This window comes from Macaca mulatta, chromosome 5 (genome assembly GCF_049350105.2).
Source record: "Macaca mulatta isolate MMU2019108-1 chromosome 5, T2T-MMU8v2.0, whole genome shotgun sequence".
Classification (NCBI taxonomy): Eukaryota; Metazoa; Chordata; class Mammalia; order Primates; family Cercopithecidae; genus Macaca; species Macaca mulatta.
In genome coordinates, this window is record NC_133410.1 from 159,851,797 (window position 1) to 159,863,997 (window position 12,201).

Sequence of the window (12,201 nt, forward strand, 5' to 3'; positions counted from 1 at the left end):
ACTGGCTGAGGTCAGTATGCCCTGGGTAAAGTGGCAATTGAGAATGAGAAAAGGAAATTCCAGAGCTGAGATTCTGAAGACAGATTTTGAAGAGTCAGCAAGACAGATGCAGTTCTGCTGTCCCATAAGCCTAATTTGCTTGTTGCCTTTCCCCCGTACAAGTCAGTCTAGTAAACAAGATCCCCAGAGTGAATAAAATTTGGTTGATTCTAACAATTATTTCTCATATTCATTCTTTTGATGAAATTGAAGACAGTGCCTGGGGAAATGCAGAAGCAGAGAACTTGAGGGCTAAAAGGAATCTGGACATCACTTAGCCCAACAAATCCCCACATTCTACAGGTGAAGACACTGGGGTCCAGAGGTTAGTTTGCCACTGGCTTAATCCAAGATGAAAACCATCCAATCCTGGAATTAGACTGGATTCTGAGGAAAAAGTAGGGACTTGGAAGATTAGAAGGTTTCAAATAAAACAGGCCAGGCTGGAGGAGGAACCCAGGCAGTATATTAGTTATCTATTGTAATACAACAAATTACCCCAAAACTCGGTAGTTAAAACAATGAAGATTTATTATCTCATAGTTTCTGTAGGACAGTAATCTGGAAGACTTAGCTGGTTAGTTATGGTTTAGGATCTTTCAAAAAGCTGCTGTTGTGTCAGCCACAGCTACAGTCATCAAGGCTCAACTACGAAAGGATCAGCTTCCAAGCTCACTTGTGCCTGTTACCATTCATGTGGGCCTCTCTGAAGGAATGCCTTTGGCAGCTGGCTTCTCTGAGAGTGAATGATCCAAGACAGAGCAATAAAGAGCACCCAAGATGGAAGCTACAGTCTTTTTTTTTTTTTTTTTTTTTTTATGGACAAGGTCTCATTCTGTGGCCCAGGCTGGAGTGTGGTGGTAAAAACACAGCTCACTGCAGCCTCGATCACCTGGGCTCAAGTGATCCACCCCACTTCAGCCTTCTGAGTAGCTGAGACCACAGGTACACACCACCACTCCCAGCTATTTTAAAATTTTTGTAGAGATAAAGTCTTGTCACGTTGCCCAGGGTGGTCTTAAACTCCTGAGCTGAAGCGATCCTCCTGCCTTGGTCTCCCAAAGTACTGAGATTACAGGCATGGGCACCCATGCCTGGCCAGCCACAGTCTTTTTATAACCTAATCTCAAAACTGACATCTTGGCCAGGCGTGGTGGCTCACATCTGTAATCCCAGCTTTGGGAGGCTGAGGCGGGCAGATCACCTGAGGTCAGGAGTTCAAAACCAGCCTGGCTAACATGGTGAAATGTCGTCTCTATTAAAAATACAAAAATTAGTCGGGCTTGGTGGTGGGCATCTGTAATCCAAGCCACCCAGGAGGCTGAGGTAGGAGGAGAATCGCTTGAACCTGGGAGCTGGCGGTGAGCCAACATCCCATCACTGCTCTCCAGCCTGGGCGACAGAGCAAGACTGTCTCAAAATAATAATAATAATAATAAAACCCTAACATCTCATTACTTCTTATAGCATTCTATTCTTTAGTAGTAAGCCAACAAGGTGTGACTATCAGGAGTTGAAGGTCATTGGAGGCCGTCTTGAAGGCTGCCTTCACAAGTAGAGTACGGGAAGAGTCTGGAATGAGAGCCTGAGAAGCTAAGGCTGACTGTGCTTAGTAGTCATGGATTAAATGTTATAGTTGTGTTCTCAGGAGTGTTGGCGTTAATGAAGGTATTTACTAGGGATATTTCCAAAATGTAACATCCTGTAACCAGAGTAGTCTAAGAATATGTTTCATATGAAGAATATATGGCTGCCTTATTTTCTTTTTTTCCTTTTTTTTTCTGATATACAACGAATGGTTAAAAACATGGGATCTGACACTGACCAGAGCTGAGCTGGATTTCACAGTATGCAGATTAAAATATAATAATAGACACAATGCTCTACATTACTTGATGAATAAAGAGTAAAAAATAAGGAAGGAGTTTTGGCAAGACAGTGGAACGAACAACTGCAAAGTGAATATTCCTCACTCTGAGTACTAATAAAATCATTGTTTGAAAATAATTTTCATAAATAATCACAAAAATAAGGTAATTACATAATAATAAGTTAATTAAATGTGGGCCATGAAAAAGCTTTCCATACATATAAAAAAAGAATTCAGAAGAAAACAAATTCCCAAATGCAAAAATTATCAAATTATAAGTAGGATAAAGAACGATTACAATTTATTCTCAAAGGGATACTGTTTGTGTCAGTAACAGCTTGTTAGAATTTTTGTAGATGACACCACCACAGAATTTCAAACAAGGCATACTTGACACTGTGGAAAATGCTTCAGCAAAAGAAAATGTAAACTCACTACCCACATGGGATGCTAAATCAGTTGAAAAAAAAAAAAACCGGATAGAATGTGAGAGAAGATGATGGATCTACATAGTGGAGCCAAAAAATAGGAGATAAAAGGTGGTTATAAAATCACAAAATATAACAGTTGGAAGGCACTTCACAAATTATTCGATACTACTCCAAGCTCAAGGCATAAGTTTACTTTTTAATAGAATGATCAATTAATCTTTATATTTCTTCTATTTCTTTTCTTTTCTTTTTATTTTATTTATTTATTTTTTTTAAAGACAGAGTCTTGCTCTGTTACCCAGGCTGGAGCACAGTGGCGCAATCTCGGTTCACTGCAACCTCCACCTCCCGGGTTCACGCAGTTCTCCTGCCTCAGCCTCCTGAGTAGCTAGGATTACAAGAGTGCACCACCACACCCGGCTAATTTTTATATTTTTTGTAGAGACATGGAGTTACCCCATGTTGCCCTTCCCCAGGATGGTCATGAACTCCTGACCTCAAGCCATCCACCCGCCTCAGCCTCCCAAAGTACTGGGATTACAGGTGTGAGCCACAGTGCCTGGCCCCCTTATACTACTTATTACAAGAGCTTTGGAAAATTATTCATTGTTGGGAATGAGGGAATGGGAACTATTTTCACTACACAGTATTGTCCACCCCTTGCCCACAAGAATCCTCTAAAACTGAAACTTAACAAGTAAAATAACACACATAATGGATGAGATAGTTACATGTAGGACAAACCCTGAAGTAAATACATACCTCATGTTTTAGGAAGAAGGTAATCTTGGAGACTTGGGTATACCCTGAAGTAAATACATACCTCATGTTTTAGGAAGATGGTAATCTTGGAGACTTGGGTATAATCTTAAGGCTACGTACTAGGAATAAGATCGTACCAATGAAACTTTAAATCTAATCAATAGTATTATGCACTGGTTGAAGAAAACCAGGATTAAGACGGGAGATAGCATGGAATCTAAGAAGGGAAAAGTCCGTTAACTATATATGTTCATCAGATTCTAGGCTGTTAAGGGAGAAAAACCCTGAGTCTAATGAATATAAACTTTACATTTACTTAGAAAAACATGTTCTGTTTTAGAAAAGTGGTCTTTCAGTTTTTGTAGACATGAGATATTTCATCTTAGTAAGTGAAATGCTCCTGGAGATGAGCCACCTCCATTTATTCTCATTTTAAACCTCTTTAAACCACAACACATTTGGCTTCTTGACTCATGTGAAGAAGAGGTGCCCTGGTAGGGAAAACTGAAAATTCCAAATAATGGAAATGAATAGCCCTTAGTGAGAATAAATATTCTGGTTCATACATAAGCCTCAGAGTTTAGTGAGTCAGTCCCTTGAATTTGATCTCTTCTAGGTGCTCTGACAAGGCCTGAAGTCCAGAAGCTAAAAAGCTAAGAACCCAGAAACTAGATTGAAATTACTTGAGTCAAGTCATGTTGCTTGTGGAAGAGCTGCCTAAGTGAATTCTCTGGATAACATGACATATCTCATCTCTTAATAATGGCAGGAACTCATATTTACTTTATGACTCCTCTGTGTTAAGTACTATGCTGGTCACTTTAAATATTATCTTATTTAGTTTTAACAACTCAAGAAGGTATTATTTAGCCCCATTTACAAATGAAATAAAAACACACAAAACTGAGGTTCAAAGAGGCTAAGTAATCTGCCTAAGACTAAACAGCCAATATTTAATTTAACAGATCTATCCAGGGCTGTCAGACTTCAAAAATACGGCTTTTTCAGCCGCGTGTGGTGGCTCATGCCTGTAATCCCAGCACTTCTGGAGCTCGAGGTGGAAGGATGGTTTGAGGCCAGGAGTTTGCAACAATCCTGGGCAACACGGTGAGACCCTCCCTCTCTCAAAAACAAAAAACAAAACAAAACAAAACAAAACAAAGTTGGTCCAGCATAGTGGTATGTGCCTGTAGTCCCAGCTACTCATGAGGCTGAGGTGGGAGGATCGATTAAGCCTGGAAGGTCAAGGTTGCAGTGAGCTGTGATTGTGCCACTACACTCTAGCCTGGGCGACACACTACACTCTAGCCTGGGTGACAGAGCAAGACCCTATCTCAAAGAAAAAAAAAAAAAAAGGCTCTTTCCACTATACCAAATTACCTCCGTTCATTGTTGGAAAGCTGTAAGATTTTTCCTTATATTACGCCAAAATAACACTTGGCCTTTGGCCCTAGTTATTTGTACCTCTTGTATTTCTTGTCTCTATTTGTAGTTCCTTGGGTGCACATAGCTTTTACTTTTCCTTCTGAATAGATAAAAACAGACTTGAGAAAATAAACTAATGTCCTATTCATCTTTCTGACCTTCTAACAACATGTAGTATCCTGCAAACAAAGTATTGAATCTTGTTTTTTCAATTAACAAAATGAGAACTATAGACTATAGAAAGCCAGCTGTCAAAATTATAGGGAAGAATTCCTTTAGTATGAGTAGAAGTGAATAAACATAAAAAGGGAAATGTATTTTGTTAGTGATCAAAAGAACAGGTGCATTAGTTGGTGATCAAAATAACCAGTCCTCCCTGTAAAGGGGGGACTGGTTTTAAACGGCATTAGTGTTCCAAGCAAGTAGGATGGTGCTCAGAGCAAGATTAGTCCCTGTCGAGGAGATGAGTGCAGTCCAGGGAAACCTGTAGACTAGTCAATAAGGCAAAGAGTTGGGGAGAGAAAGAAGATTATCTCTGAAAGGTTGTCCAGGGCTTGGCCCTGACATAACAGATGCTAAGTACATGACATGTTGCTTAATGATGGAGATACGTTCTAAGAAATGTGTCATTAGGTGATTTTGTCATTGTGCGAACATCTTAGAGTGAATTGACACAAAACTCAGTGATACAGCCTGCTACACACTTAGGTTACATGCTATAGCCTGTCGCTCACAGGCTACAAACCTGTGCAGCAAGTGACTGTACTGAATACTGTAGGCAACTGTAACACAATGGGAAGTATTTATGTATCTAAACATAGAAAAGGTACAGTAAAAATATATTATAAAAGATAAAAACTGGTACATCTATATAGAGCAACTTACTGTGAACAAAGCTTGCAGGACTAGAAGTTGCTCTGGATGAGTCAGTGAGTGAGTAGTGAGTGAATGTGAAGGCTTAGGACATGATAGTACACTACTGTAGACTTTATAAACACTGTACACTTAGGCTACACTAAGTGTATTTAAAAAAATTTTTCTTTAATACATTAATCTTTGCTTAGTATAACTTTATAAAATTTTGATTTTTAAGAACTTTTGACTCTTCTAATAACTCTTAGCTTAAAACACAAACACATTGTATAGTTGTACAAAAATATTTTCTTTCCTTGTATCCTTATTCTATATGCCTTTTTCTCTTTGTAAAATTTTGTTACTTTTACTTTTTAAGCTTCTCTTTAAAAAAAAAAAAAACTAAGACGCAAGCACACACATTAGCCTAGGCCTGCACAGGGTCAGGATCATCAGTATCATTGTCTTCCACCTCCACGTCTTGTCCCACTGGGAGGTGTTCAAGGGCAATAACATGCATGGAGTTGTCATCTACTATGATAACAATGCCTTTTCCAGAATACTTTCTGCCAGACCTGCCTGAAGCTGTTTTGCAGTTAACTTTTTTTTTTTTAAAGTAGACAGAGTACACTGTAAAATAATGATTAAAAGTATAGCATAAAAAATACATAAACCAGTAACATACTCATTTATTATGATTATCAAGCATTATGTTGATATAGTTTGGATGCTGACCCCCACCCAAATCTCATGTTGAATTATAATCCCCAGTGTTGGAGGTGGGGCCTCGTGGGAGGTGATTGGATCACAAGGGTGAGTTTCTCCTGAATGGTTTATTACCATCCTCTCGGTACTATCCTCAAAACAGTGTGTGAGTTCTGGTCATTAAAAGTGTGTGGCACCTCCCCCACTCTCTCTCTTGCTTTCACCATGTGATGTGCCTCCTGCTCCCCCTTTGCCTTCTACCATGATTGGAAGCTTCTTGAGGCGTTCTCAGAAGCGGATGCCGCTATGCCTCCTGTACAGCCTGCAGAACCATAAGCCAATTAAAGCTCTTTCTTTATAAATTACTCAGTCTCAGGTATTTCTTTACAGCAATAGAAGAACAGCCTGCCACATATGTACTGTATGTAACTGCATATGTTATGCTTTTATACAACTGGCAGTCAGTAGGTTTGTTTATAACAGCACCACCCTGAACATTTGAGTAATGCATTGCCCTACAACTCTAATGTCACTAGGCAATAGGAATTTGTCAGCTCCATTATAATCTTATAGAACCACCCTAGTATATGTGGTCTGAAATGTCATTATGAAGCACATGACTGTATATGGACTAATTCTAGCACTTACTGATTTGTGAAAGAAAAGTTTCACAAAAAATTTCTTGTCCAAGTTCAAAAACTAAAACTAGACTGGACCTTTTAGTAGAGGGAACACAAAGGCAAAAGCCAAGGCCTGATATACATATACTAGAGAAGTCAATTATTCTTTTTTTTTGAGACAGGGTCTTACTCTGTCACCCAGGCTGGAGTGTAGTGTCCCAATCACAGCCCACTGCAGTCTCAAACTCTCAAGTTCAAGCAATCCTCCCACCTCAGCGTCTTGAGTAACTGGGACTACAAACATGCAGCCCCCACTTGGCTAATTTTTTAATTTTTCTGTAGAGATGGGGTCTCACTATGTTGTCCAGGCTGGTCTTGAACTCCTAAGCTCAAGCAATCCTTTCGCCTCGGCCCCCCAAAAGTCTAGGATTATAGGTGTGAGCCACTATGCGTGGCCTCAATTATTCTTTAGGAGACTGTTTTATAAGGAGATCTATTCATTTTCCAATATAATAGATTGATTGATGGGTTGAATTAGAAAATAGACAATGGTGTCCATTTGCCCTTTCTGTTAATATAGATAAAAAGCTACAAAGCTTGCAAATCTATTGTTTTCCCTGTTTTATCCTCAGGGTGCTCAAAAGAAGACTGAATTCTTGAAGTAGCATCTTTGCTTTACAGCAGTGGTTCTCCCAGGGGACATCTGTCAATGTTTGGAGACATTTTTGGTTGTCACAACTAGGTGTAGTAGGTATGACTGGCATTTAATAGGTAGGTATGACTGGCATTTAATAGGGATGCTGCTTAATATCCTACAGTGAACAGGCTAGCTACCCCACAACAAAGAATCATCTGGCCCAAAATGTCAATAGTGTCAGGGTTAAGAAGCCCTGGTCAAGAGGTACCACCACCATCAATCCAAGCCATCACTACGATAAACTGTTTGGGCAGAATCAAATACTTAAAGCTAAGAAATGAGTTCAACAACAATAATAATAAAAATAGCAGCTGCCATTAATTAGCATATGCTAAATAGGCCAAACCCAAGCTAAGTATTAGCTCTATAGTATCTCATTTAATTCTTATGAAGCTCTTGTGGGATATTATTATTCCCATTTTGCAGAGATTATTATTATTATAGTTATTGTGTACAGCAGAGGTATTTAAAGATAACTTTAATGATAGCATAGGGTAATAATCTGGGGACAGAGAATCTAAGACCTGAAGACACGGCATGATGAGAGAGGCAGGAACTGTAAGAGCTGTGTTCAGGGAAGTCCCTGGGGTGGGCATTAAGCACCCACTCTTCCAACTCTTTGGCACTTCCTTATAAGAGTCAATGAAGCAGTAAAATGGCAGATCCAACATGTTTCTTGATTACTGAATGAAAAGGAATATTTATAGACAGATAATGTAGGCAAAAGGCAAAGATAAATAGATAAAACATGGTGACAAACAAGCAATGCATAATTTAATCTTTGAGATCATTAACTGATTCCAGCGCCTTCATGGTACAATGGGAAAATACAAGCCTTAGGGAAAAGGTGACTTGCTTAAGGTAATACAACCATACCCACGAAAATAAAAGAATAGCACTGTGGGCTGAAAAACAGAAGAACTTTTCTTTTTTTTTGAGATGGAGTTTCACTCTTGTTGCACAGGGTGGTGTACGATGGCGCGATCTCGACTCACTGCAACGTCCACCTCCCAGGTTCAAGCGATTCTCCTGCCTCAGCCTTCCCGAGTAGCTGGGATTACAGGCATGTACCACCATGCCCGGCTAATTTTGTATTTTTAGTAGAGACGGGGTTTATCCATGTTGGTCAGGCTGGTCTTGAACTCCCGACCTCAGGTGATCCACCCGCCTCAGCCTCCCAAAGTGCTGGGATTACAGGCGTGAGCCACCGCACCTGGCTGCAACCAGAAGAACTTTCTCCAAAATGATAAATCATTTTAGCTTAGATTTAGAAACGGTTAAGAGGGTCCCACCTTTCTCTTTAGGAATAGATAGTTTCTTAAAAAGCTAAATGCCATTATGACACCTGCCAAGATTAACAATAAGTTGGTTTGTTAAATCAGGATGCAAACACAAAGTTTCTTATAATCTAAATCAGCCTCTCTCCCTTTTTACCCTCATAACATGGACTTACAACAGTAACTGGGTCAGCTGCTTTGTAAAATGTCCTACATTCCGGAGTTGACTATTTACTTCCTTAAGCTGTAATTTGACTTACTCCTTTATCCCTTATATTTGCTGCAAGGGAAAGGAGCCTTAGAGATTCAGGTTTCACTTTTCTTTTCTTCTTTTTTTTAACAAGGATACTTCATAGGGGGTAACATCAGGAGGCACATGTCTGCCTTGTCCCACTTTTAGTGATGCTAAGATTGATCAGAGGGTTCAAATGGTAACAGCCTAAGCTCTCTATCAACTTTTCATCTAAAGATTTGATAATCATTCTTTGAATCAATTATTTCACGAGGGGCTGTAAGTGGTGATTTTCTAATGCTACTGGTCCAACTACATTTATTAGTTGGAATTTTTCCCTCACCAACTAAACCTATTTTGATACTCTGAATGACAGTTTATACAGGAAAAGTAGGATAACTATTTAATTATTTCCTTTTACCTTCCAATTTTCAAAATAAAGTACTGGTGCCTTATTATTTCCAACTAAATTTAACAGACACCAAAACTGAAATATATATTTACAAAACATTTAAACAAAAGAGAGGAGAGATTCTGTGAGCAATCCAACTAACATATAAAAGGTATAAGCCAGTACTTCAGATTTGTCCAATGATGTATTAATAAAAGTCCCGCCGGGCACAGTAGCTCACGCCTGTAATCCCAGCACTTTGGGAGGCCGAGGTGGGCGGATCACAAGGTCAGAGGATCGAGACCATCCTGGCTAATATGGTGAAACCCCATGTCTACTAAAAGTACAAAAAATTAGCCAGGCTGGTGGCACGCACCTGTAATCCCAGCTACTTGGGAGGCTGAGGCCGGTGAATCGCTTGAACCCAAGATGGGGAGGTTGCAGTGAGCCGAGATTAGGCCACTGCACTCCAGCCTGGGCAACAGAGCAAGACTCCATCTCAAAAAAAAAAAAAAAAAAAAAAAAGAAAAAAGAAGTCCAAAGACCTGGGACAACCACAAAATCCTCAGAGGGAAAGGACTGTCCGCTCAAGATTTTTGCTCCTGTGGTAAGTCAACAGAAAGATCTGTCCAAAGCTTTCAGGTCTCTGCAAAATGAATAATAAGCTACCCTTACTCTAAACATGATCAGAAGGCAAATCTCAAACTGAGGTCTGACTTTTTAAAAAAACTATATTTAAGTGAGTTAACTCAACAGCTAAAATTGTCTGTGAATACCATAAATTAATTGGAATACTCACATAGATGGTTGTGCTATGAATAAGAAATCTTTTTCTTCAATGAAATGAGCTGGAGAAAACTGCCGGTTGTAATGTTAATTTCAGAAAAAATTAAGGTGAAAAATACTAAGAGTCATTATATAATGAAAAAATCACAGTTAGTGGCAGAAAACCAGAGCGAATACATAAACAAACAAAAAAAATTGGATATACAAAACAAGAACCATTAAAAATGTATACAGAAACCATCACAAATGTAATAGTAGTAGGAGATTTTCATCCCAGTCAAGCAGACACAAATGAAAACAAGTGAATCTGAAAAACATACATTTGGTAAAAATTCATGGTGTAGCAGTGTTTGCTTAAAAAAGCAAATGAAGAGATTTCTTTTCATGTGTTCACTTCTAAAATCTTTTAAAATGTATTTAAAGAGGTAAACATCTTTATGCTACTTTACTGAGATATAGCAAACCTGGCATCTGCCCTGCCACAATAGCACCTGCTTCTAAGATGGCCATATTTCTGCATCTCCATCTTCTCACCTTCCCATATAAGGGTACTTACCCCAAGGACAGTTAATCTATGGCCATGAACCTATAGCCTAGTTAGAAAAGATAATCTGTACCAAATAAGACGTCTTGGGAGTCTGAACTGAAAACAGGGAACAACTTGAGCAGTTTATAGTAGGACAGAAAGAAACAACACGGAATGTGGTTGAGCCATATTAATAGCAGAGAACCAGAGAGAAGATCCTGCTATGAGCTCTTAAGCTATCAAGAATCCAGAGCTCCTTTCAGCTCTGGTTTTCAGGGTTGTCCTATGGCAGCTCCAGGTGTCCTTGTTATCCTGTTCTTATTGTTCCATAGACATCTACATAAGTTTGCTAGGGCTGCTGTAACAAAGTACCACAGACTAGATGAACTTAACAAACAGAAATTTATTTTCTCACAGTTCTGAAGCATGGAAGTCCAAGATCAAGGTATCAGCATGACTGGTTCTTTCTGAGGGCCATGAGGGAAGGATTTGTTTCAGGCATCCTACGCTTGTAAATAGCTGTCTTCTCCCTCTGTACATGTAACATATATGACATTTCCTCTTCGAAGGACATCACTCAGATCAGATTAGAACCCAACCTAATGACCTTTTTTTAATATAATTACCTCTTTAAAGACCTTATCTCCAAATATTGTCATACTCTGAGGTATGGGAGTACAGTTAGGACTTCAAGATACATTTTTGAGGAGACATAATTCAGTTCAAAACAATAGCTTTAAAATAATCTCCTCTTGATTTAAGCTAGCTTAAGTGAGCTTCAGTGGCCTGTAACTGAATAGTTCTTACCAAAATAGCTACATTTTCTGGTCTTCCATTATTATTTGAGACAGGTTCTTTCTGTCACCCAAGCTGGAGCACAGTGGTACAATCATAGCTCATGTAGCCTTGAACTACTGAGTTCAAGTGATCCTCCTGCCTCAGCCTCCCAAGTGGCTGGGGACTTCAGGTGCACGTCACCACACAGGCTAATTTTTAAATTTCTGTAGACATAGGTATTGCCCAGGCTGGTCTCAAACTCCTGGCCTCAAGGGATCCTCCCAGCTCAGCCTTTCAAAGTGCTAGGATAACAGGCGTGAGCTACCACACCCAACCACCTCTATTACTGTTATTATTTTTTTACTTTTAATTTTTTCTTTTTTTTTTTTTTGAGATGGAGTCTTGCTCTGTCACCACGCTGGAGTGCAGTGGCGCCATCTTGGCTCACTGCAACCTCCGCCTCCCAGGTTCAAGCAATTCTCCTGCCTCAGCCTTCCAAGCAGCTAGGACTACAGGCGTGCACCACCATGCCCAGCTAACTTTTGTATTTTTAGTAGAGATGGGATTTCACCAGGCCAGGATGGTCTCAAACTCCTGACCTCAGGTGATCCACCCGCCTCGGCCTCCCAAAGTGCTGGGATTACAGGTACGAGCCACCGCGCCCGGCTTATTAAACTATTTAATGTTTCTTTCAAGCATCTCAATATTTTAAGTTGCAAGACAGCAGTAACGTTTTAATAGTTCATTGAATTCTGCCTCTACAGACTTAGCACCCTATAAACAATTGGCACAGAAAGCAAAAGGCACAGTG

The 12,201-nt window shown here is 39.6% G+C and overlaps 1 protein-coding gene across 33 annotated transcripts in view; it reads right to left on the minus strand.

Annotated features, from left to right (window-relative positions):
• SH3D19 (SH3 domain containing 19) overlaps positions 1–12,201 on the minus strand; it is a 196,778-nt gene that overhangs the window by 136,084 nt on the left and 48,493 nt on the right. The gene's annotated exons all lie outside the window — the stretch shown is intronic.